General features: G+C 37.9%; 1 protein-coding gene across 1 annotated transcript in view; it reads right to left on the reverse strand.

Annotated features, from left to right (window-relative positions):
• The window catches only part of HAPLN1 (hyaluronan and proteoglycan link protein 1), a 68,053-nt gene extending 45,252 nt beyond the window's left edge, over positions 1-22,801 (reverse strand). The window contains exon 1 of the mRNA XM_037142969.2: positions 22,671-22,801. The gene's annotated coding sequence lies outside the window, so the exon portion shown is untranslated. The remainder of the gene's footprint in view (positions 1-22,670) is intronic.
• Between the last annotated feature and the right edge of the window lie 354 nt (positions 22,802-23,155).

Here is a 23,155-nt window from a genome sequence, read left to right on the forward strand (position 1 = left end):
CCAGCCCAAAGCAAAAACTCAGGATATTTACAGAATCTGCCACTGAAATATTTAACTGAGGACTGATCAGTGCTTGTGGGTGAGGAATCTGCCCAAATCCAGGGAGCGATCATCTTAAAAGATGAACATTTACACAGCACCGACAATAGTACTTATTTCCAAAGCTGAAACAGGAAACTTCATGATTCATGGGGCATTATGTTAGACACTTAAGAAGATTTCTTTATGCAGTAGTGGGGGAAAATGAACACTAAATTAAATGCAACTCTGGTAGCATCTAAAAAAGCTTACAAGAATGACCTGAAAGAATCAAACTGTTTCTAAGTACCTGAATCACATCCCCAAACAAAGTATAATATTCGAATGAATAAAAAATATTCAGAACTAAATAAGGCACAAGTCAAATTTTATGGTATCCAGGAAAAAGCTACCAGGCATGAAAAGGTCCAGAAAAATAACCCCAAAAATAATGAAGAGGAAAAAAAAATCAATGAACTGACCCAGAAATGATACTGATGATAGAATTAGTAGATATAAATGATGGATATAGTAGACAAAATGATTAAAATGCTATTGTAACTGTATTCCACATGTTCAAGAAACAATTAGAATTATTTAACATGTTAAATAAAGGTTTAAAAAGACACTTATTAAAGACCCATATAAAACATTTGGAAAAAAAAAACAATGTCCAAGATGAAAAAATGTACTGAATGAGATTAATGGCAAGTTAGACAACAGAGAAGAAAAGATGAATGAAATTGAAGATGTTAAAATAGAAACTATCTAAAATAAAACACAGAGAAAATAGACTCAAAAATAGAAAAGAAAATAGCATAGATTACAGCCCAAGTTTAAGTGTCTAAAGGAGAGGAGAGTGGGCGGGAGAAAATGAAGAGGCAATGACTGAAAAATCTTATATTTGATGAAAACTATAAACTCGCAGATCCAAGAATCTCTACAATCTCAAGCATCAGAGACATGAAGACAATTAAAGCCAGGCACACAATAATAGCATTACATGAAATCGTTGGTAAAGAAAAAAATCTGAAAAAAAGCCAAAAGTAAAAAGGTACGGTACGTACAGAAGAATGAAGGGAAGGATCGAGGCAGATTGCTGGAGCCAGACCTTAAAAGTACTGAAAGGAAGCAACGGTCCACCTGGCATTTCAGGTGTTGCCGCTGTCCCACTTCTGAGTGACTCTCTCCCCTCCCATCAGGTTGAGGGAACAGTTACTGGCTTCTAGCAAACTTATTACAAGCCAGAATTCAGAAGTATTGTTTTACAGGAGTCTCATTCTTAGCATGAATATTGCCATGCTGGTGCAGGCAAGGAGGATGAGGGTGGCCAGGGTGGGGGTGGGTATGAATTTTCCCCCCAAAGATATACAGTAGTGCAAATTAAAAATCACATTTTGCTTTCTAAGTAAATTAGTATTTTTCCTCTGATGTTTAGATATCAACCTGGTCAAACTATTTTGTTTTAACTTTGGGCAATTACTGCGTTACCATTAATAGTAACTATCAGACCAAACTAGTTTTTTTTATATGACCTGTTTGAGGATGCAGATATTTAATGGCATTAGAAGAACAATTAATGCTCTTCTCACTCTGCTGTCTGAAGATTAATTTGAAATAGTAACAATACATAATGAAACCAAGTCACAAGAAGAGTGCAGATGGTCTATGCCTTCAGTCTTCAAAACAAAGGTTCTCAACTCTTCATTGACATTTGTTTTCCATGTCTCTGCTGCTGCAGCTATTTATTTAATAAAAGGAGACCTTTACAATAACAAAGACATTATCTTATTCATTTCTATAGTTCTGTGAGCACAGTCAATTCAAGAGGTTTGCTTTCAAGTCATGTTACTATAAATGAGTCTTTTTTTCCATTTAGTCTTAGAATTTCAAGACTTGAAGCCTGTACGTGGGCTGTGCAATGTGGCTCAGAAGCCAGAATAAAAAAATATGATTTGCAGAGTGGAACTATGGGCCTGAAATACAATTTTAAAGGACAAAACATAATGTTTTGCATTTAGAAATAAATTGCCTGACTATGAACTAGGGAAGTTATTTGAGTTACTCAGTGGAGCTCCACAGGGCGCAACTAGAACAAATGAAAGGACATTAAGGAAGCTGATTTTGTACAAAGTGAGTGAGAACTTTCTGGTAAGTCCTCTAAAAGTGAAATGAACTGCCCCATGAAATACAGAATGTTTTCTGCCACTGCAGGTGTTGAAGCAGATCGACAAACACCTGTCAATTATGTTACACAAGGGATTCTTACAGTGGGTGGGAACTTGGAATAGACTAGGTCCTTTGAACTCTGATTCTAAGTCTAAATTTAGAGGTCAGAACTCTGAACCATTTATCTAATGGATAAAACAATCTGCTAACAAGGACACTACAAAATAGGAAGAGACATTTCAACAATTACAGCAGTGATTTACAACCTTTTTCATCTCATGGCACAATAAACTAATTACTAAAATTCTGGGAAATACCAAAAATGTTTTATTTTTTTGCTGATCTGACAAGAAAACCAGATGTGATTTTGGCACATTTACACCAGATGGCTATTGTCTTTTTTTAAATTTGACAATCTAAGAGAAAAGAGGTCAGTGCCCCTGACTAAATAGTCAGGTATTGCATATTTAAAAAAATTCTTGTGGCACGCTGCTTGAAAATCGCTGACTTACAGTATAAATATATAGAAAAGAATGTCAACTGAAGTAATGGTGGTGCATATAAGAAATAATTGAGAAATATATGACTAATTCCAGGTAGCAGTACCACGGAAGGTTGCCTGGAGGAAGTGTTATATTAATGACGCTAGAGTGAGCCCTATTTCAGGTGGCAAGGACAAAGGCACGGGGTTTCTGCCTGAAAGAAGCGCTTTGCAAAAAACTAAGAAGTAGAACTTATTGAGTGTTAGGGAAGAGAAGATAGATGTTTTGGAAACCACCAGAATCTTTGTGATCAATTTGCATTTACTTCCGAGACCTGACTTTCAGTATACTAAGTAGTTATAACATTGTAAAATATCCTGTATAAATCATAAACTTCTCAATCATTATATTAATTTCTTCCTTGTAATTTAAAATAACAGGAAATAGTGATACAGTTAACAAGTTAGGAAGCATCTTCCCTTACAAAGAAAAAAGAATTTTTAAGTCATACCCCTAGTTTGAATCTGCTCATAAGATCCATTGGGTCCCTACTTTAGTTCAAATAACTGACTATAAAATGCATGTAGCATTTTGTGTTCTTAATATTACTTTATTTATTGAGTTCCATCTCTGAATTATTCTTTTTAGAATTTATTTTCTCAGTAGTTCATGTGTGCACACTCTCCATTTTGAAATATGAGGCATTCCAGATTAAAACAAATAACAATATATTGGGGTAAAGATGGACATAAACTTCCTAAACTACTTCCATAATTTTTTTCTAAGTAGGAGTAGGACTAGATAGCATCGGAAAATACGTTGTAGGGGATGAGTTGCCACCAAAATTTATCTTAGTCCTAGCTTCTTCAGAGACTAGGCACACACCAATACCCCTCTGTGCTTGAAGACTTAGCTCTTCCAGAAAAAGTGGACCGAGCAGATAATATCAACCCAGAATACAGTCATGCCAGCCTGCTGATTTTTGGCATTTCCTAAAGTGGGAAAAAAGGCAAAGTTTTCAACTAGCTAATTTTGTTACTTGTTAATTGACATGAAGTCTTATGTTTCTGAAAAAATTTTAAGTGTCTCTGATTTAAAATCAGCTTTTCCATGCCATGTCTGGATATGGATTTTTTAATTTTTTGGTTACTTATTATTTATGCTGTTGGGGCTGTTTGTGCTTCCTGAATCTGTGACATGAGGAGTCACAAGCTATTATTTGTAACAGATCGTTTCTGCTCCCTTTGCTCCTTCTTCCTCTGGGACGCCAATGTCTCTGTCCCACATTGTCATTTACTCTTTCTCCCACCTTTCAGCCAGTACTTTTCTTCTTTTCCTGTCATATTTTGGTTTGGTTATTTTTTTCAGACCTATTTTCCAGGTAACTAACCATCTCCTCAATGTGTCTAAGCTTTTTGAGAAATTCATAATTTTAGTTACTACATTTTTTAGTCCCAGAATTTCCATTTGAATCCTTTCCCTGTGTTTTCTAGTTCTTTGGTAAAATTCTCTTACCATCTCATTTCTTAATTTTTTTACTCACATAAAATCTGTATCTGAGAACTCTAATATTTAGGTCTCTTACTGACTTGTTCCTGTTTTTTGTCTTGAGTTTTTTTGTTATTTGATCCTGTTAGCTGGTCTGTTGGGGAATTTTAGCTGATGAGAGGTGAGTCTGGGATTGTTGGCTATGACTGATCAATGAGAACCTTGAAAATGGTATTAAATAATCTGGATTAAAATTTCGCTGCAAAGAAAGGCTTCACTGCAATCAGAGGACTTAAGTAGGCAAATACGTCCAGATTTATACTTTAGAAAGGTTACTCTAGCTTCACCGTGGGCGAATGCTCTAGAAAGTGACATGACTGGAGACACAGAGGCTGATGGGTGAGATTTGTAGGAATTTAGGCAAGAGAGGATGGTGACAAGGATAAGGCTTCTGCTAATGGAGACAGAAAAGTGTGTGTATATTCAAGAGATATTTGTGAGCTAAAGTTAACATAATGACTTCTATGTTTCTGTTTTTGGAAACTGAGTAGGGAGAAAATTGAGCCATTTATTGAACTAGATAAAACTGGGGGAAGTGCAAATTTAAGAGAAAGAAGAGGTGTCCATCGGGGGCCTCGGGAGATGGAGATGTTGTGAGACCTCCCAGTGATAAGACCTATGCGTTTTGAATGCTCAGGAGAAAATGCCGGGCAGATGCTGCGATCTGGGAAAACGGGCACACAGGTGGTGGTGGTGGTGCGACGCACAGGGTTACGCAGAGTGGGGGCAAGGCACCCTGGCTGTTGGAATGCAGGTGACTCTGCGGCAGGTGAGCTTCTCCTTAGATGCCTGAAGTGGAAATGGAGATCGAATCATCAAAGAATCTATGGAAACTTAGGAAAGTGGGATGTCACAAAAGCCAGAGATTCTTGTGAAGGGAATGCAGTCACCAGCACTAAATGCCACCAAGAAAACACATTGAAAACAAATCTCGATGACTCTGGTGAGGAGCATTTCAGTGGAGCAGGTACCTGCGAAAGCACATGGCAGTGAGTTGAGGGGTGGAGCCGATGCCGAGTTAGAAAGTGAGCAGATTATTCATGAAGTTTGGCTCTGGTAGAAGTAAGAATGGTAGATAGAATGTATGGGAGAGTAGGAAAAGTCATATTTTTAAGACAAAAAGATTGAACCATGATTAAATGCCAAAGAAGAAATAACCAGAGCAGGAAAGGTTGAAGATACAAGAGTGAAAGAGGCTGACTGATAGAGAATGATTTTGAGAAAATTAAGGATAAGAGATTTAGAGCTCAGGGGACAACGCTGCTTAGACTCTTAGAGATCCAGGAGACTTTTTTCCTAACAGAAGGGAGAAAAGAACATATGGGGGTGCTAGACATCAGGGACTAGTCTGGGTGGCGGGATAGTGAGAGGGTAGTTTTTTATACAAGGCTTCTATTCTTCAGGATAAATTATGGAGGCTTAGAACTTTGCTATAGAGTTCAAGAAGCAAAAAACTTAAAAAAATCCTCACCCATGGATATGTGGATATGTTTTTTTAGTTAGTATTTTTTAAGAGAGAGAGAGAGAGAGAGAGAGAGAAACATGGATGGTGGCCTGCCATATATGCTCTGACCTGGAAGGAACCCACAACCTAGGTAGGTGCCCTGACTGGGAATGGAGCTCACAGCCTTTTGGTGTACTGGATGATACTCCAAAAAACTGAGCCACACTGGCTGGAGGCAGAAGCAAAAAACCTTTAAGAGATATGGCAGAACTACCACACAGCACTGAAGATCCAGCTGAAGTCAGGTACATGAAGTGTACAGTGTTCTCATTCTTCGGTGTGATTTGAGTTTTTCCTAGCAGCTTCCAGCACTTTGAGCAAGTGTGGAGGAAGTGGATAGTTTGATTTTTTCCTCTACTGACAACAGGACACGGGCATTGAGAATTTCAGCAAGCAATGATGTGCGGTGGAGAAGAAAGTGAAGACGAAAGGGAGCGAATGGATGGAATGAATATAGGAAGTCTGGGATGAGGGTTCCAGCTCAGTGTGATGACCCCGCAGTCTGTGACTCCAAATTTTCTAGCTTGGTGACTGAAATTACGGTATATATTTTACTTATAGTGTCTATAAGGACACCAGTTGGTCTGAGCCAGTCTTGGCTTATACTTGTTTAGCTGAAATAATTGGTAAGGCACTTCATCCACTTTCAAAAGTGTTCTGGTTTGGATAATAATTTATGTGGTAATAGTATCTATTTAGAGATTACATGAACAAGGCTTGAAAAAAGAAAGATAATGAGTTCAATTTTGGATGTGTAGAGTTAAAAGTTTATTGGAAATTCAGGCTAGAAGATATAGTGAACTGAACGTATATGTAGGCACAATGTAAATTTATCCATAAAACAAAAATTAACACAGTACTAAATGACATAATTTTGTAATTATTTCAAGATTGGTATACTGATTTGCAAATAATCCATTAAACTCCTGCAGAATATTTGCATTAAATGCTTGACAGCTCTTTCTTGGTTTTAAAATATATGCCACTTTTGGTCCTGGCTGGTGTGGCTCAGTTGGTTGAAGCATCATCATGTAAATCAAAAAATGTCACAGGTTCGATTCCCAGTGGGGGCACATGCCTGGGTTGTGGGTTCTGTCCTAGTTGGTGTGCATGTGTAAAAGGCGAATGATTGATGTTTCTCTCTCTCTCTCTCAAATCAATGAGCATGCCCTTGAGTGATGATTAAAAAACTTGACATTTTGGGGGCAAAATGAAAAATATTAATCATTTGAGAAATAATTTTAACAATGAAATTATCAGTCTGGGGTAACAGAATATAATGAGTTAATTTTTCATACCTCAAAACATCACAAGGCAGCTGCACATCTACAATGTAACACAATTAACAAGGGAAAATATCCCTTTTGGATATTCTGTATGTAGAATATGAGAATTTATACTCATTGTACATTATATATATTTTAATGAGTTTACTCTTTCATTTAAAAAATTTACCATTATTGTCAACTTGAAAAGGTAAAATTCAAAAGTTTTATTGTTTAACATGCATATTATTTTAAAATACTTTAGACTAAAACATAATCACTAATACACACTTAACGCATCCTTAAGATAGCTATTAGTACATAGGGTATAGAACACCATGGCTATAAATGTTTTATAAATTTGCATTTTGACTGGTATATTGTAGTTAGATAATTTTATTTACAGAATATCTTTAATACATTTAACTCACTAGTGAAAGTAAATTCAGTAACTTCAATTTTTGGCCTTTTGAAGGAGAGTTCAGAAGACTCATGGAGAAATTCTTTTTTGGCTATATTCTAGTTACAGGAACTTCAGCTAGGGAGGAACGGTTATCAGATTTAGTCAATAAAAAACACAGGGTGCCAGTTAAAGATGAACTTAAGATAAACAACAAATAATCTGTTTAGCATAAGTATGTACCATGAAATATTTGGCACACGTGTATACTAAAAATTATTCAATTATTTGTTGTGTTTTATATAGCTAACTTAGTGCGGTGGTAAGTGAAGTGGGAAGAAGAGTTAGGGGGGAAAAAACAAGTTCTTGAGAAAACCAGAGAAATTTTAGGATCTGGTCTCCCATCTAACTTAAAATTTAGAGGCCCTCAAGATCAAGGCACCAGGAAAGTGATTCCAAATGGACTGTAGGTTGCATTCTGTGGTGAAATCGTTTATATGTTCAGCTAAACAACATGGGTTAATCAAGTACTCTGGTGAATTACTACCTACACCACACATTGATTACTGATCTTCAAACAACAGCAACAAAAATATAACAACATATATTTAAAGTTAGCTCAGTATTGGGAAAAGCTGAATAAATAACTACAATTCAGACATTTGGGGGTCTACTCAGATTCGGGGTCATCATTATGAAAATCTCTCATTAGGGTATCAAGGCTGGAAAATGGCATTTTAATTTCATTGGATTCAAGAAACATGTCTGATACCTTCTATTTCCATGTGTCTAAAACCGTGAGATATAAGAATTAATAAAATGAATGTTATCTGACTCAGTGGACATTTACAGTTGATTAAAGTAAAAATCATGCAAAAATGAAGCAAATGCAATCTTACCAATTTTTTCCTGAGTTTCAGTCCTTGGTGCACTGTTCTCCCTTTGTTTTTCCCTGAGATGACATTCTTCCCTCTTGATGAACCCTAGCTCTGGAAATCACATGCCTCCTTTCTCTGTATCTACCCCTTAGAGACCTAGCCTTTTCCCTGGAAAGTCGGCAGAAGAGTTGCCTGGACCTGGCCAATGCTCACAGGGCTCGGACATCGGGCAGGCTAATGATAACACCTTGACCTATAAGTGATGTTTCAGTTTCTGAGCCCTAAGGTGGAATAACCCCCTGGTTACTTTCCCATGGATCAGAGAGTGGGTGCCTGAAAAAGAAAAGAAAAAACCCCCCACCAAAAAACAATAAACAAGCAAACCTAAAGGCTGTTTTTAAGACCTGAAGAAATCATTCATTACTATCATCACACCTTTGACAAGTCAGCCCTCTGGGCTACCCTGAGCCCCTAACCCACAGTTTCTTGCGATTTTGCCCTATATAATCTGTAACATATATGCCACTGGGGAGTTTCAACTTTGAGCATTAGCTTCCCTTGCTCCTGCATGGTGCCATTCATAACAAAATAACCAGTCTTTGTCCACTGCAATTCTCAGTGTCCAGTGTTTGGCTCTGTTATGTTAACATAAAACAGTCAGTCAGAGGAGAGCCAGGGAGTCTCCCTTATCAGCCAAGATGGTGGCAGTGGGAGGTTCTTACTCCGAGCATGCAACGAGGTAGCAAAATAATGGGATAGAAAATAATGTCCTTGCCATCTTCCCCTCCAATACCAAATTGGGGGTGGGGCCAGGAGAAGGCAAGTAAATACATCTTAAAAGTCCAAATGGTGCAGGGGGAGGTGCTAGATCAAAGAAGCTTGTCACTCTAGCCAGGGGAAAGAAGGGATTGGTTGGGAGGTGGGCCCATTTGAACTACGCAAAAGTTTGGGAAACTGGTCATTTTTGAAAAGCTCTCTCGTTCGTGACCTGCACTTGCACAGTGCACTCACCTGTTCTCTCCGTGGGCCACGTGGCTTTGCGGCCCACGGCCACCAGGAGAGAGCTTCACTCTCTCTTGCCCACCCGATGATGCACACTCTCTTCCCTGGGACCACACAACCATGTAGTCTTGGCAGCCAAATGCTTGTGGCTCCCAAAAATTGTACTTTCAAATGGAGCAGGAACTCTGGATGCTGGCTTTTTGTCTTGGCCTTGCTGAGGACTTTTTCCATGGCTAAAAGAGGAGATGGGCTTTAAGATGGGAGTCTGCCATTCTCCCATATCATGCAGCACCTGATAAAGGCTCTTTCCTTTTGCACCAGCATCTGCCTCACGAATTCAGCTTTTGTGGCAAAAGGCAACAGAACCTCCATTTTTGTTCAGTTACATTAGCACTGGGTGGGCAAACCCTCTCTCTTCTGAAATAACAATGACAACCAAGAAGCGACTCAGCCTTGAGTGGGCTTTCTGCCTGCTGTTCGGCAGCCCCTGGCTGGTAGCATTCTCTTTAGGTTCTGTCTGAGCAGCTGCCTGAACCAATTATTCCAGGGATGGATACGCAGTGCTCATCACTGACTGGCCGCAGCTGACCTGCAGTGCTTTCATTTTGCAGTGAGAGGAGTTGGGCACTTGGTTTAGGAAACATTTGCTGGTGAGTAACCTCGTGGGTGAAGACCCCAGGGAGCTCCCCGCCCCCACTCCTATCTCTTGTGGTTGGATCCTTAAGGGACTTAATCTGACTTGGTTTGGGGACCTTCCTAATGGCTGTATTAGGGAAAGGCCCTGAGAAGTTAAAATTAGCAAGTAGGACTGATTGCTGAATTGTATCTGTTTTTGTTGAGTCTGTGTCCCATCTGGTGGGAAGGCGTCTGACTCCGAGGGCACTGTCACGGTGCAGCAGACCTTGAAGTGGCGTGAGGTGGACGCGCGAGGCGGACGCGCCACGGAGCCATGGCATTTTGTTTATAACTTGAAACCGGTTTTGAAATTGGCCTAAACCTGGCAAATTAAATGTGAAACTGTTTTCTGTTGGGGGGAAATGTATGAATGTGAGTGAGTGAGGGATGTTACTTGTTGATATTATTTGTTTTACTGAATGCAAAGTTTTGGTCATTTGATCGAAGCCTTAAATTAGTCCATCTGCTGGAAATGTAATTTGGATCTAATTTTTCTTCTAGGTTTTAAGTTGTACCTGGGACGCAAAAGCTAGTGATTAAAAATTAAAGCTATGAGGCCTCCGTTTATAATTATTTGTATGTTTATGTATGTCTGTGTATGTTGTATATATAAGCATATTTTCACTAATGAATAATATTGCTTATTTCTTTTTTTTTTAATATTTTATTTATTTATTTTTAGACAGAGGTGAAGGGAGGGAGGGAGGGAGAGAAACACCAGTGTGTGGTTGCTTCTTAGATGCCCCTGAATGGGGACCTTACTCTCAACTCAGCCATGTGCCCCGACTGGGAATCAAACTGGCAACCCTTTGGTTCGCAGGCCAGGGCTCAATCCACTGAGCCATAACAGCCAAGGGCTTCTTATTTCTAACATTAAATTAACTTAAACAAACAAGTGTTTATATGAGAAGTTTTTAGAATAAAACAGACTAACCCAAATGCTTTTCAGAATCACATTACTTAGGAAAATATTTGATATTAAATTTGGTCTGAGTTTGATTTGCTTATATAAGCATATTCTTAAAATGATCAGCATTAAATAATTTAAAAGTATTTTATTTATTTATTTTTAGAGAGAGGGGAAGGGAAGGAGAAAGAGAGGGAGAGAAACATCAATGTGTGGTTGCCTTTTATGCACCCCATACTGGGAACCTGGCCCACAACCTAGGCATGTACCCTGACTGGGAATTGAACCAGCAACCCTTGGTTCACAGGCCAGCACTCAATCCACTGAGCCACACCAACCAGGGCTAAATGTTTTTATTCTGCCTGGGTTTGTCAGTCAAATCAGTTCATGTCATCTGCATTGTAAACTTTGCAACAACAACAACAAAATAACTTGGTATCGTAAAATATTCATAAGTCATTTAAAGTTAATTGTTAGAAGCAAGTAATTTAAACAAATGTAAATGAAATTAAAAGTTTCTTTTAGGTTACTTCTTTACCAATAATTATATTGTATGGTACTCAAATAGTTTTCTAAACCTCTTTGGTAATTTGAAACTTTAGAAGTTTACTAAGTTAAAGCATAAAAATTATTGAATGTCAGGTATTTCCAAGTAGCATGAAATATTGAAACATTAATTGCTTGAAGTGTTTAAATTTACTTCTTTTTGACTTCTTATCACAAAAAACTAAAAGATAAACTTATATTTGTTAATGAAAACATTTTGTGTTTGGCCAATAAAAGAATGCATTTTTCTCAAGTTTGTGAAATAGACTTATAAATTTGCCAATCTAAAGAATATTGATTATGCCCTGGCCAGTGTGGCTCATTTGGCACATAGTCCTGTCACCAAAAGGTGGCAGGTTCGATTCCTGGTCAGGGCACTCATGGGAGGCAACTGATCAATGTTTCTCTCTCACAGTGATGTTACTCTCTCTCTTCCTTTCTCTCTAGAAGCAAAAAAAAAAAAAAAAGTCCTTGCCTCACAATAAAAAAATAAAAAATAAAGAATGCTGATTACTTACATTTTAGTCACCAGTAACAATGTTATAAAGGTTATGAATTCTAATTAATGTAGAAGGAAGTAATGGGTGTTTTCAGTGGAGAAGCGTATAAGGTGTGGAAATACATTTTTCAAGGAATTAAAACAAAGTTGATTGTTCTAAAGTGAGATTTTTTTGAATAAGTAAGAAGAGACAAGCCAAAGTGGTCCAGGAAAGTCATAGAGGTTTATGGAAAAGGAATCCTAAGAAAGAATAATTTATGTATGGTCAAGGTAAGTAAGATCAAAGTCAATTTAATAGGGTAAGTTAATTTAAGTACCTAAAGTAACAATACTGAATTGGAGTTTGGTTCTCTTTCACACTGTCAAAAGGATAAAGTTTTCCTATACTGTTGTGCTCCAGATAAGATATTATGAGAAATTTTCTAAGTAGACAGCAGTAATTCTATATTTTATTTAAGTAGTTTTCTGTGTTTCTTATTTTCTTCATCAGTTACTTGACCACTGAAGAAAACAATCTTCTTAATCCTAAGAACTAAAGCTTTGATAATAATAGGTAACTTATATTTATGTTGGAAGTCTTTTATTTTCACTTTGAGTAAAAGAGTACTTTAATATCGTTTCATAGTGATATATATATTTTTTTGTCAAGCATGTTTGACAAACATCTCAGGGTTCCGGATGTAAAAGGAAATTTTTTTTAAATTTAGAAATGGATTAGGGTAATTTTCATGGGGCCCTGGTATACTTCAAGAATTTATTGTCTCTCCTTATACAAGATCAATTTAAACTAATTAGGCCTATTTGAAATACTAAAATTACATGGGAAGCTTTGTCAAATAAAGAAATAATAATTATATTGAGTTTGTATTCTTATATTCTCATTACTAAAAATAAATTTTTGGGAAATTGTAATCTCCAAGAGTCTGCAGTATACTGATGTGTGTTTTCATCTGTAATTCTAGTTGTTGTCTTAAAATGTTGTGTTGCAGGAAAAAGCAAGTTCCCTTGCCAATCGCATTATGCTCATCTATATAGATAAAACCATATTATTTAAAGTTTTTGCCATTTACAGACGGTCATTATTTTACTGTGATACTTTTGAAAACATGTTTCATCTTGAGAAAGACAGGGAGGACTCTGTTTTCCAAAACACAGGTCCCTTGAGAATAAACTTTTGGATTTTACCTTTAAGATAAGTAAAGATTTACAGAACTCTAAGGAATAACTGTAATCATGAAATACTGACAAGTGATCAAGATAAACACAAAATAAGGCACTGAGTGAACTGAGAATGATTATAATTTTTATGAATTTTTGTTTAAAATATTACAGATTTTTTAAAAAAAACGTTCGCTTTCCAGATTAAAGGAAACTTGTTCCTCTTACCCTACTATGATTTGGCAATTTGGTAAATTACACCTTTGCAAACAGAACTGAAACATTGATTTTTTTCTCCCTACTTAGTCCCTCCAGAATTCCAAAACTAACCCTTAAGGAGTTGAGCATTTTTCTTTTCATGCCAATGTGATTGCCTTAATTCAATAAGAATCTGCTCCCTTTATAACAGGACATAATTGGAAACTAGTTTTTATTATCAAGAGTTTGACTAGAATGGCACATTTGAATGGGAAATGCATAGACTTGAATGTGACCACACAGCTTCAAGGAGTTAAGACTTACTTGTGGAAGCCAATGAGAATCATTTGAAGTATTGGCCTTGTACTTTGCTGGCCTGGTTCCCAGCAGCCTTACTATGTGAATGAAGAATGTCACTACTTGACAGATGCAGGAACCTTGATATATTTTGGGACTTCAAGAGGAGAGGGACTCACCCAAACCTCTAAGTACTGCAGGCAATGTCTGACGGAAAGTCTTTGTGTTGGCTTTTTTGGACGTGAGAGGCTGTTTACATTCATTCTAAAGATGCCTCATGAAAGACTCCAACAAAGCACACTTCAAAGTGCCTATATGGTTAATTAATATTCTTGCTGGACTTACACAATTAATCAGGCCAAGTTTATTGAAACTAGACTTATTCTGCAAATAAATTAGTCTTAATTTGGATATCTTTTGTAAAAACAGGGATGATTAGAGGGAAAATCATGTTTTAATATGATAACTATAATATCAAATGATAATATATCTTTGTGGATATTAGATTCTAGTGTTCATTGTCTTTTGGATTTTGTTTTGCTTTCTGCTTGTAAACTGGTTGAATCCTGAATCCTTCTAATTTCCTCCAATATCTGCCTATGACTCTCCAAACATGTTTCCGATTTATCTCCCCTTCTTTGACTAGGAATCACTGAGAATTAAAACTGCCTTTTCCAAAGCCTTACAAGCTAAAGACAGAGAGCTTGATAGGAAATTCTGAATACTGCCACAACAGCTGACACTTAAACAACCTGTGACTGTTGCTGTGTGAGCCGTGCAGAAAGTTTACCTGAGCACCTGATAGCATCATCAGAGTCATTTCAAACTACAAAAGATGCTTCCAGCCTGAAATCTAGAAATCCTGACTGATGGCTTTCAGAAGCTGGCTTATAATTTGCTTGGATCATTAACCTTTTGTCTTCTGTTTTCACAGACATATTTTCTTATTAAATACCTGGTATTATGGAATTTAACATAAAGCCATTTAGCCTGTTTTACTGCTTGAACTCTAGGACTCCAAAAGACCTCTTTAGAGTCCTCAGCACGTGTGAGACCTTACCCAATAGGGTTGCTTTAGATTGCATGCTTGCTGGCAAAACAAATAGTCTAAATAGCAGCTAATACAATATGCTATACCTACATTAATACCTCTGGAGAAGTTAGACTCAGAAAAACAGAATTATGCAGCAGGCTACTTTGTCACAGATGTGAGAAGGAACCATTAGACAATCTCTTCTCCTGGCTCCATTCTGGAATAGCAAGCCTCTTTCATTGGTTATTATGGGGATGCATTATATTGATAGTTCTTGTCATGTTATGTTTCCCAACTGTTAGAGGTAGTATGCCTTTGACTGAAGATCTACCTTTAGAACTAAAAGCAGAGTTCCCAGGGAAAAGTCAAACATTATAATAGTAAGCAACATTCATGGTAAACAAAGAACTAAAAACTATTTTCAATGAACTATAAGACAGTTTCATTTCTCTAATCCTGAACTTTGCCCCTGAATTTTTAACAGAAATCACCCAGAGTGCTACTCACCCTTTCCCCTCAAGACCCAGGAATGATCAAAAGAAAAAGAAGAATTGAAACCAAGGGTCCTTATGACTTTGAGTAAATTTAGTTTTAAATTCTACCTCTAAAAACAATCTCTTTTTTTCTCTCTATCTATACCCTCTAGAGGCCTGCTATAGATAATCCGCAGAACATAGAAGCCCAGACTGGGCAGACGCTCACAGGGTGTGGACCTCTGGCAGGCTAAAGATTACATTTTGACCTAAGTGAGGTTACAGTTCCTGAGCCCTGAGGTGGAACTGTCCCCTCCCCTTCCCTGCCCGTCACTACTTTTCCCAGGAGATCAAACAGAGAGAGGCACTGGAAAAGCAAAAACCAAAACCAAAGTCTTAGAGCTGTCCTCAAGACCTGAACAAATGATTCATTATCCTTACCACACCTTCAACAGGTGTGGTCAGCAACTCTCAGCCCAATTCTAAATTCTAATCCACATTTTTTGGTGATTTTGCCCTATATAATCTGTAACCTGCCCACCACTACCAGGAAGTTTCAGCTTTGGGCATTAACTTCCTGTTCTCCTGGATGACATTCGTAATAAAATAGCCAATCTTTCTCCACTGCAGTTCTGAGTGTCTAGTGTTTGGCTCTGCCAGGGCTGGGTGGATGACTCTGTCTTCTGTCACACCCTGGCATAGGATTTTCAACTCCCATTTTAATACCAACGACTTCCGAGTCGTTATTTCCAGCCACGACTTCTCCCCTGTGCTTAAGATATGCATGACTCAGAGGGGACCTTGGCTCTCTCACTTCCTAAATTAGACTCACCTTTGTCTTTAGAAACTTACTTTTCCTTTATTCCCAATCTTAGTTCATTGCATCCCTCTTCATGTTACCTTTCACCCTTGAAATAGTCACAATATCCTTGACTTCTCCCCCCCCCCCACCCAATCAATGCACTCGGATTAAATCATGCCCATCCTGTCACTCATATTAAATCGTGCCCATGAACGGCCTCTTAAAACTCATTTCCTGCCTCCAGTCCTGCTCCCTTAAACAGAGATTTATTAATATTACCAATTAACATTATTTACTTTATAAATTTTATACCAATTACTATTACTTAAAGCTGAGAAGAGTTTATAAATTTAACAGCATTGAAAGATAGAGAGTTGACTGATAAGGAAATAAAGATAGTCAGGAAATGGCCTGGGCTTGGGAGGTGTTCAGACATCCGAATACAGGCAATTGGGATACAAGACAGGGAGACTGCTGGTGCTGCACATTCGGCATTGTACTGGACACCTGCTGAATGTCCAGCATTTAAATCCCCTGTGCAGCGAATAGTGAAGGCCAGTGATCGATCCCTCTACTCTAAGCTACAGGGTAGAAAGGAAAGGAAATCAACTTGCTCGATCTGGGCCATCAGTCCTAGCAATTTAGGGAGTAGAAGCACATTTTTGTACTCAAGATTAGATCAGTATCTTACAGGAGCACCAAACAGGGGGGACGTAATCAAAGATCTGAACATAAATAATCTGAAATGGCTTCTAAAACACGACTGTCATGGAACCATATGTTAAACATGAAATGGGAAGGAATTTAAACAAATGACTCTGATTAGTGTTACTTTTTATATAGCCAAAGCAAATTTTCATTGTTCTTTTTTCCGCGGTTAGTGTTCCAGAATCTATAATCAGCGTTGATAGCAAAATTTCTCTGACACCGATTGCAGTTAAGTACCTGGCCACACTTTTAAAAAGGATGTTGACTTTGACTCATATTTCATTGTGATGTCTAGTTCCTGTGCTTGCCCCGTGAGTATCCTGGCTTCCTCATTCAGCCCCTGGACTGAGAGCAATTCTTGGACCAAATATGTAGATTCTCAATTATTCCCTCCCTCTAAACCCAGATTTTTGGGGTGGCATAAGGGCTCAGACAGTAGAGTATAACCAGCTATAGGTGCCTTTCTTGTTCAGGGGCAGCAACTCAATCTTGGTAATGAGGGCTGAGAGGCCCTGAAAACAGGTTATAGCAAAGTGAATAGGAAGGGTTCAGATGAATGGGTTTGGATGCCACTGGGAGGGGCGTGGGGTGGAAGGACAGGTTGAACAGGCTCAGGGAGAAGAAGCCAGAGGTTAACTGAGCCCAAAGTCCCTCAGCTTTCTGTAAACAGGCCTTGAGGGAGTCCCTCCGGCCTCACCTTGGAATGGGGTTCACTAAGAGATGGAAGAGCAGAGATGACTCAATCAGCTTAATTACACCTCTTGCTGTAAAGATGGTTAGGGCTCCAGATGTTTGAAATTCTTTTCACAGAAAACAAAACATTTACTTTAAGGAGATAAAAGGCTTGAAATGTAAATGTGAGTGAAACTCATTCACACTTAGGTGTGTGATCAGTCAAAATGAATAAACCAGAGAAGTATCAGATCTGGGTCCTCTGGGTTGAGGAATGGAGGGCATGAGTCTCAGTTTATGAGATAGAAGCGGGTGGAAAGTTTGGTTAAGTTCAAAGGGAAAAGACTTGGGACCCTAGGAAGGCAAACTACACCTACTTGGCAAAATTTACCAGTGATTCATGGTGCATGTCCATCTGTCTTCTCCACTGGCTGTGAACTCCGGGAGCTAATTACTCTGCAACTCCTAGCATGGAGCCTGGTGCACATCACATGCAGGAAATCATTCTGTGCTCAATCTGAATTTTAGTTGCATACTGGTAGATGGCAACTATGTGCAAATAAGTTTTTGCTTTTCCTGACCATCCGACTAGACATATTATTGGAACCCTAGCCCTCCTGGGGCCCTGAAGTCTCCGAGCTACCTCCCCAGATCCATCTGCACCCACACAACCAAGACACAAAGCTGTTACCCACTCAAAGCTAGGAGATGGCAAACAGAGAAATGACTTTCAGGATACATGCTCAGAATTCTCTGAAAACAAAAACTGTGAGCCTAGAACATTTTGGTTGTTTCTGTTACTCAGGATCTTGCAATACTTTAGATTCATTATTACCAGTTTTGATTTTCTATTTTTTTAAAATTAATTTTCAAGGTATAAAGTGAGAGCTACAGCACATAGTACCGCTAGTACAGTGACTGGCAAAAGCAAGTATTCAATAAATTTTTGCTAAATGAACAAATGGATGCATGAATGATGAAGTGAGGTGATCTCCAAACTCAAAACAAAAAAAAAATCTCATAATATATAGGTAGAGAATGAGCCAATATATTACTTATAAAACTTTGAGAAAAGTTAAAAAAATTCAGAAATAATTTGAATGTATTTAACTTAATTGGCTTTTACTTAGTACAGTAAAGGTAGTTGGAATATAGTAAGTAGAATTTAGTAACCATTCAACTAAATTGTATTCTCTTTGGACAAAAGGAGACATTACTGTTTCTCTTGCAAGATTGAAACCCATCCCTGAACTTTAGTAAGTTTCCCAAATGAATTTTAGACTCGGTTAGCTTATTCTGTTTGTTTTTGTTTTGCTTTGTTTTTCAAGTAGCCTGCTGGCCTTCTAGCATTTACTCCATTTCAGATATCACTCACCTACCCCCTGTTACGCTACAGAACAGTGAATAGAAGCTCGAAAATAGTCTGGCAATGTAAGACAGTCCACTCGATATCTTAATAACTCCTGGATTTTATGAATACGGCTAGGAACTCTGCAATACCAGCGAGCCCCTGCAGGCCTCCCTCACTGGAGAAGCCACTATGAGGAGCTACCATAGTATAACCCAGAACCCAGGAGCATCAGACCTTTCACAGAGCTGGCTGATTCTCTCTGGTAAGGATGGTTCTTGTCTACAATAGTATCATTATGTCATGAAAAATCATGAGAATTTCCTGTAAGAGTTTTCCAATCCATGACTCAGCTTCCACATTCATGTCCTTTGACTTTCAGGCGATCTCTCACTGGCTTGAGTTTGCGATTCATCCTGAATCACAAAAATGATCAGTTGACATTGTCAACAGGATGGCCTGTTTCAGGGGGATAATGACTTATTGGGAAATGCAAATTAAGATATTATGCTTTATTTTACTTGGTTGTTAGTGTTTCCAGCCATCACCACTGACCAATTGAGGCTACAGTTTTGTGGCATTAATGAAAAAGGACTTAATGAGCACCTTCCTCAGGCACCAGGTAGGTCTCCCTGCCATGTACAAAACCAAAGTTCCTTCAAGAGGAAACTTCCATTCCACACTGGCAGGCCTTCCTCGATTTATGGATTATACCTCTAGACTCAGTAAGTAACAAATTAATCATTTTTTCCTACTGAGTCATTTTTTCCTTCCAATCTGAATTTCAGAACTGGCCTTGATTAATGCTGATGTACTGAACACTCTTCCCATTAAGTCATATATCTTGCAGGGAGCCAGTTGGAGCAACCATTCATATATCTCTCAGAGAAAAGTTTTTCAAAACTCTCAGTTTAATATTCTGATGGATTAATCTTCTATGATATCCTGAGGCTTCTTTCAAACACTGACTTCCGTTGTAATTATTCCTGCTTAGGATTTTTTTCCATCGTGGCAATTTAAAGGAAGCAATGTTCCTGCTTCAAAACTACATATGCATAACAGGTATGTATAGAAGGAGTTGTTTGACGTGTTAATTATTGCAGTTTGAGCACAATATTTTGTAAAAAAAAAAAAAGAAAAGAAAAAAAAACCCTTGCTACCCAAAAGCAACTTTTATTGTTATCCTTTTAGATGTAATGAAACAAATCTAAATAATATGTAGTAATATGTGCTATTTTTTGTGTGCTAACCTTTTAAGCTAGTGATTATTTACCCTTTTAAACTTGAAAATAATAAACCTTATAAAAATGTATTTTTATTAAAAAATGGCGATTCAAGATTCAAACTCTCCTCACCCTTTTTTGAACAAGGTCATGACATGTCCGCAAAAACAAATCCTACATTAGAAGCAAGTTACAGTTAATTAAACTGGATTCTCATGGAAGCAGAACTTTAGTGGTAACTTCCCTAGTAAAGTGTGAACTGGTTTTAAATGCAACCATCGGGAATTTAACCAACCGTTAAATAGTTCCTTGGTTTTTAAATTCTATAAAAGTCATTTGCTGTAGTTTCTACTTTGAGCTCCTATTCCAATGCCTGACATGTAGTTTGCAGTCAATGTTAACAGAATGGAAGGAAGTCTCGGAATTTTTTAAGAGGCTGCTGAGAGCGCCTTCTTTGACTCATCCACTAGGTGGCACCCAGGCACCACACTTCACACACAACCATCACAGACCTTCCCATTCATGGTGCAAAGAAAGAGCTGCATTATTAATTTATACCATCACGACCACTCTACACCTAATATTTATTTAACCAGCTGCTTCCTCTAATCCTCCTTAAACACTATTGATTAAAATCCTAAGTATATTCAAGTTTCCACCCCTCCCTACTTCCTCCCAACAACACTTTGTTACTTCTGAATAACAGACTGACGGCATTTAAATAACATAGACCAGGTGATATGGTTGCTAATAGTAAATCCAGGCTGTTGGAAAACTAACTACAGGCAACAGAAGACTATAATGTAAAAGTTATTTTCAAATTTGTTTTTGCATTTCGTTGGGGTTTTAATTGGTGGAACACCATTACCTTAAAAATAGAATCTGAAAATAAAACATGCATGGAATAAAAAGAAAACTAATGCTAGTGCTTTCAACATAAGGGAGTCATTTTCTGAATACGACTCTTGTTCATCTCTATGAAGATGAAGTGCAGTGCCACCTAAGGGTTCAAAGACTCTTTCAACTACTCAGAAAATGCCAATATTCTACACCCAGGATACTAAAAAGCAAGATTGTGTAGCAGGCCGTCTACTCAAACTCTGCATACTCTGAATGTAGAATGTATTTATCCTGGATGTGTTACTCGCTCCCAAAGGAATGCCAAGGATGTGAAACCACTAGGACTATAATGAATTGATTCTTCTCGGTGAAAGTCTCTTCAGTACTTCTAAATTACAGTGTCAGTCATTCCTCTGAGAGACAGGGCACGGCTGACATAAATGACTCATTTTATAAGAACATGATGTCCCCCCTCTTTCCTGTAGAAAGCCCTGACTCAGTGGACACTCCGACTGCAGTATTGCACCCTGGGTACATTCTTCCTGAGGACCAAGGATCTGTGGAGGCACTTGGTTTTCTCTTGCTCATTTAATTAAATTTAAGCACAACACTTCTTATCTAGTTTTCCCATTTCAAGCTGTTTCCAATTTTTGGAAGAGACTACCAAAAATATAAAGTCATCCTCTCTTAGCTTAAACAATTAAATTATTAGGGAGCCCCCAAATAACTAAAGACCAAAGCTTCAATGTTGAGTAAACATTTGGCATACATTCCATTTTACTGAATGGAAGGAAAAACATCTTTGTTAGTAGAAATAAATAGACCTAATGTTGAAAACTAATGTAAAAGATTAAGAAACATCACATTAAAAGTAATCCAAAGAGAACTACTATGATATATTTTTAGTAGGGCAATATTCCCATTTCATGATTCCATTAAAATATCAGAGTATAAAAGACTGAAACTATTACATACTGAGTGTGCATAAAATTACTGCAAATTTAGTACACTGAAATAATCAAATAAAAATGGTTACCAGAAACTACATTTGTAATGAATAAATATTACATTTTACTTAGAAAGAAATTAATTCACAGGCTTTATTTCTTAAGAACCGTTAGCTTCCAAGAAGCCAGCCAGCATGTTGGGTTTTATGACATCACACTGGGACCTGGGCTGGAACAGTTTCCACCTAAAAGTCCCCAAATGTACTGGCCACTTTGTGTGTTTTTCCAGTGATAAATAAAAATAAAATAACCTATTTTCAAAATAATAAATCATCTTATGTTCAACACAACAGTCATATTCAATGGAAGAAAACCATTTAAGCCTCAAAGAGTTCACATTTGCTTAGGGTGGTGAACAGTCTCAACCCATAAATAATTCCTTTCATTAACTTTAAAAAATAATCTTAACAACTATGACAAAAATTTTTGCATATTAACATTATTCATCAATGTGATGCTCTCTGTATAAAATGCATCTCAATTCTATGATCTTAATTGTACAGTTAACTGGAGAAGCCTGGACCAAAATTGGTAACATTGCAAAGATGATCAATCTAACAGCTATTGTCTATGATAACAGTAACTTTCATTTTCACACACATCTATCTATTCCCTAAAACCTAACTCATAAGTCTGAAGTGGACAGTCCCATTCCTCAGCATTTCTTCCTCCTATACTATTCTTTTTCCCCTCTCAGGTGCTGTAAAAATGCCCACTGGAGCACAGATGGAAAAGCCACCACTTGGAAACCAGACGTCTACCAGATTTATAGGAGCATTAGCAAATGCCAGGATACTAGAGTTAATCCTTGCCCCAATTCTAGACTGAGCTTATTTACTGCTATACAATATTTTATTTGACATGGATCCTAAAAAGTTGAGATGTTATGTTAAACTCAAAAGAAAATCATAAGAAAATTTGTTTTAATATATACATATATCGTGATATGTATTACTCTTCGAAATATGAAAGGCACCAAGGTTTGGCAGAAAGAGTAAAAAAGTGATGGAAATTTTACCTTGTCCTGAAAGCCAGAAGTTCAAATGTTCTCAAGTCCTGCTGAAGTTGGAGACTGGAGATCAAGTGAAGCTAGAGCTCTTTCCCCTCACCTTAAGTTTGTCTCTAGGCAAGTGTGTGCGTGTGCGTGTGTATGTGTGTGTGTGTGCTCAGAATGTCTCTTTGTGGCGCTGGATGGCAGAGGTCCTGGTCCTGAGAAGAAGGAGGCACTTTCTCACCAAAAGCAGAAGAAAAGCAAAGCGTCACCAGGAAAGTTTTCCTCCCAGATCCCCTAATTACAGCCTAACATGCACTTCATGCAAACTTCAGGGAGGAAGGGAGGGGCAGCTCTGTGCCCAGACCTCGTGAAACAGCAGCTTTTAGACGGCTTTCCCCGCTGCTCAGATCCCCAAGTGCAGGCAGAGCAGCAGCTACAACCACAGGCTCCCACCCACACCACACCTCCTGCGCCCTCATCACTTCTTGGGTGTGTCCTGAGGGGATGGG

This window comes from Artibeus jamaicensis, unplaced genomic scaffold (genome assembly GCF_021234435.1).
Source record: "Artibeus jamaicensis isolate MK-2021 breed Jamaican fruit bat unplaced genomic scaffold, CSHL_Jam_final contig_373, whole genome shotgun sequence".
Lineage (NCBI taxonomy): Eukaryota > Metazoa > Chordata > Mammalia > Chiroptera > Phyllostomidae > Artibeus > Artibeus jamaicensis.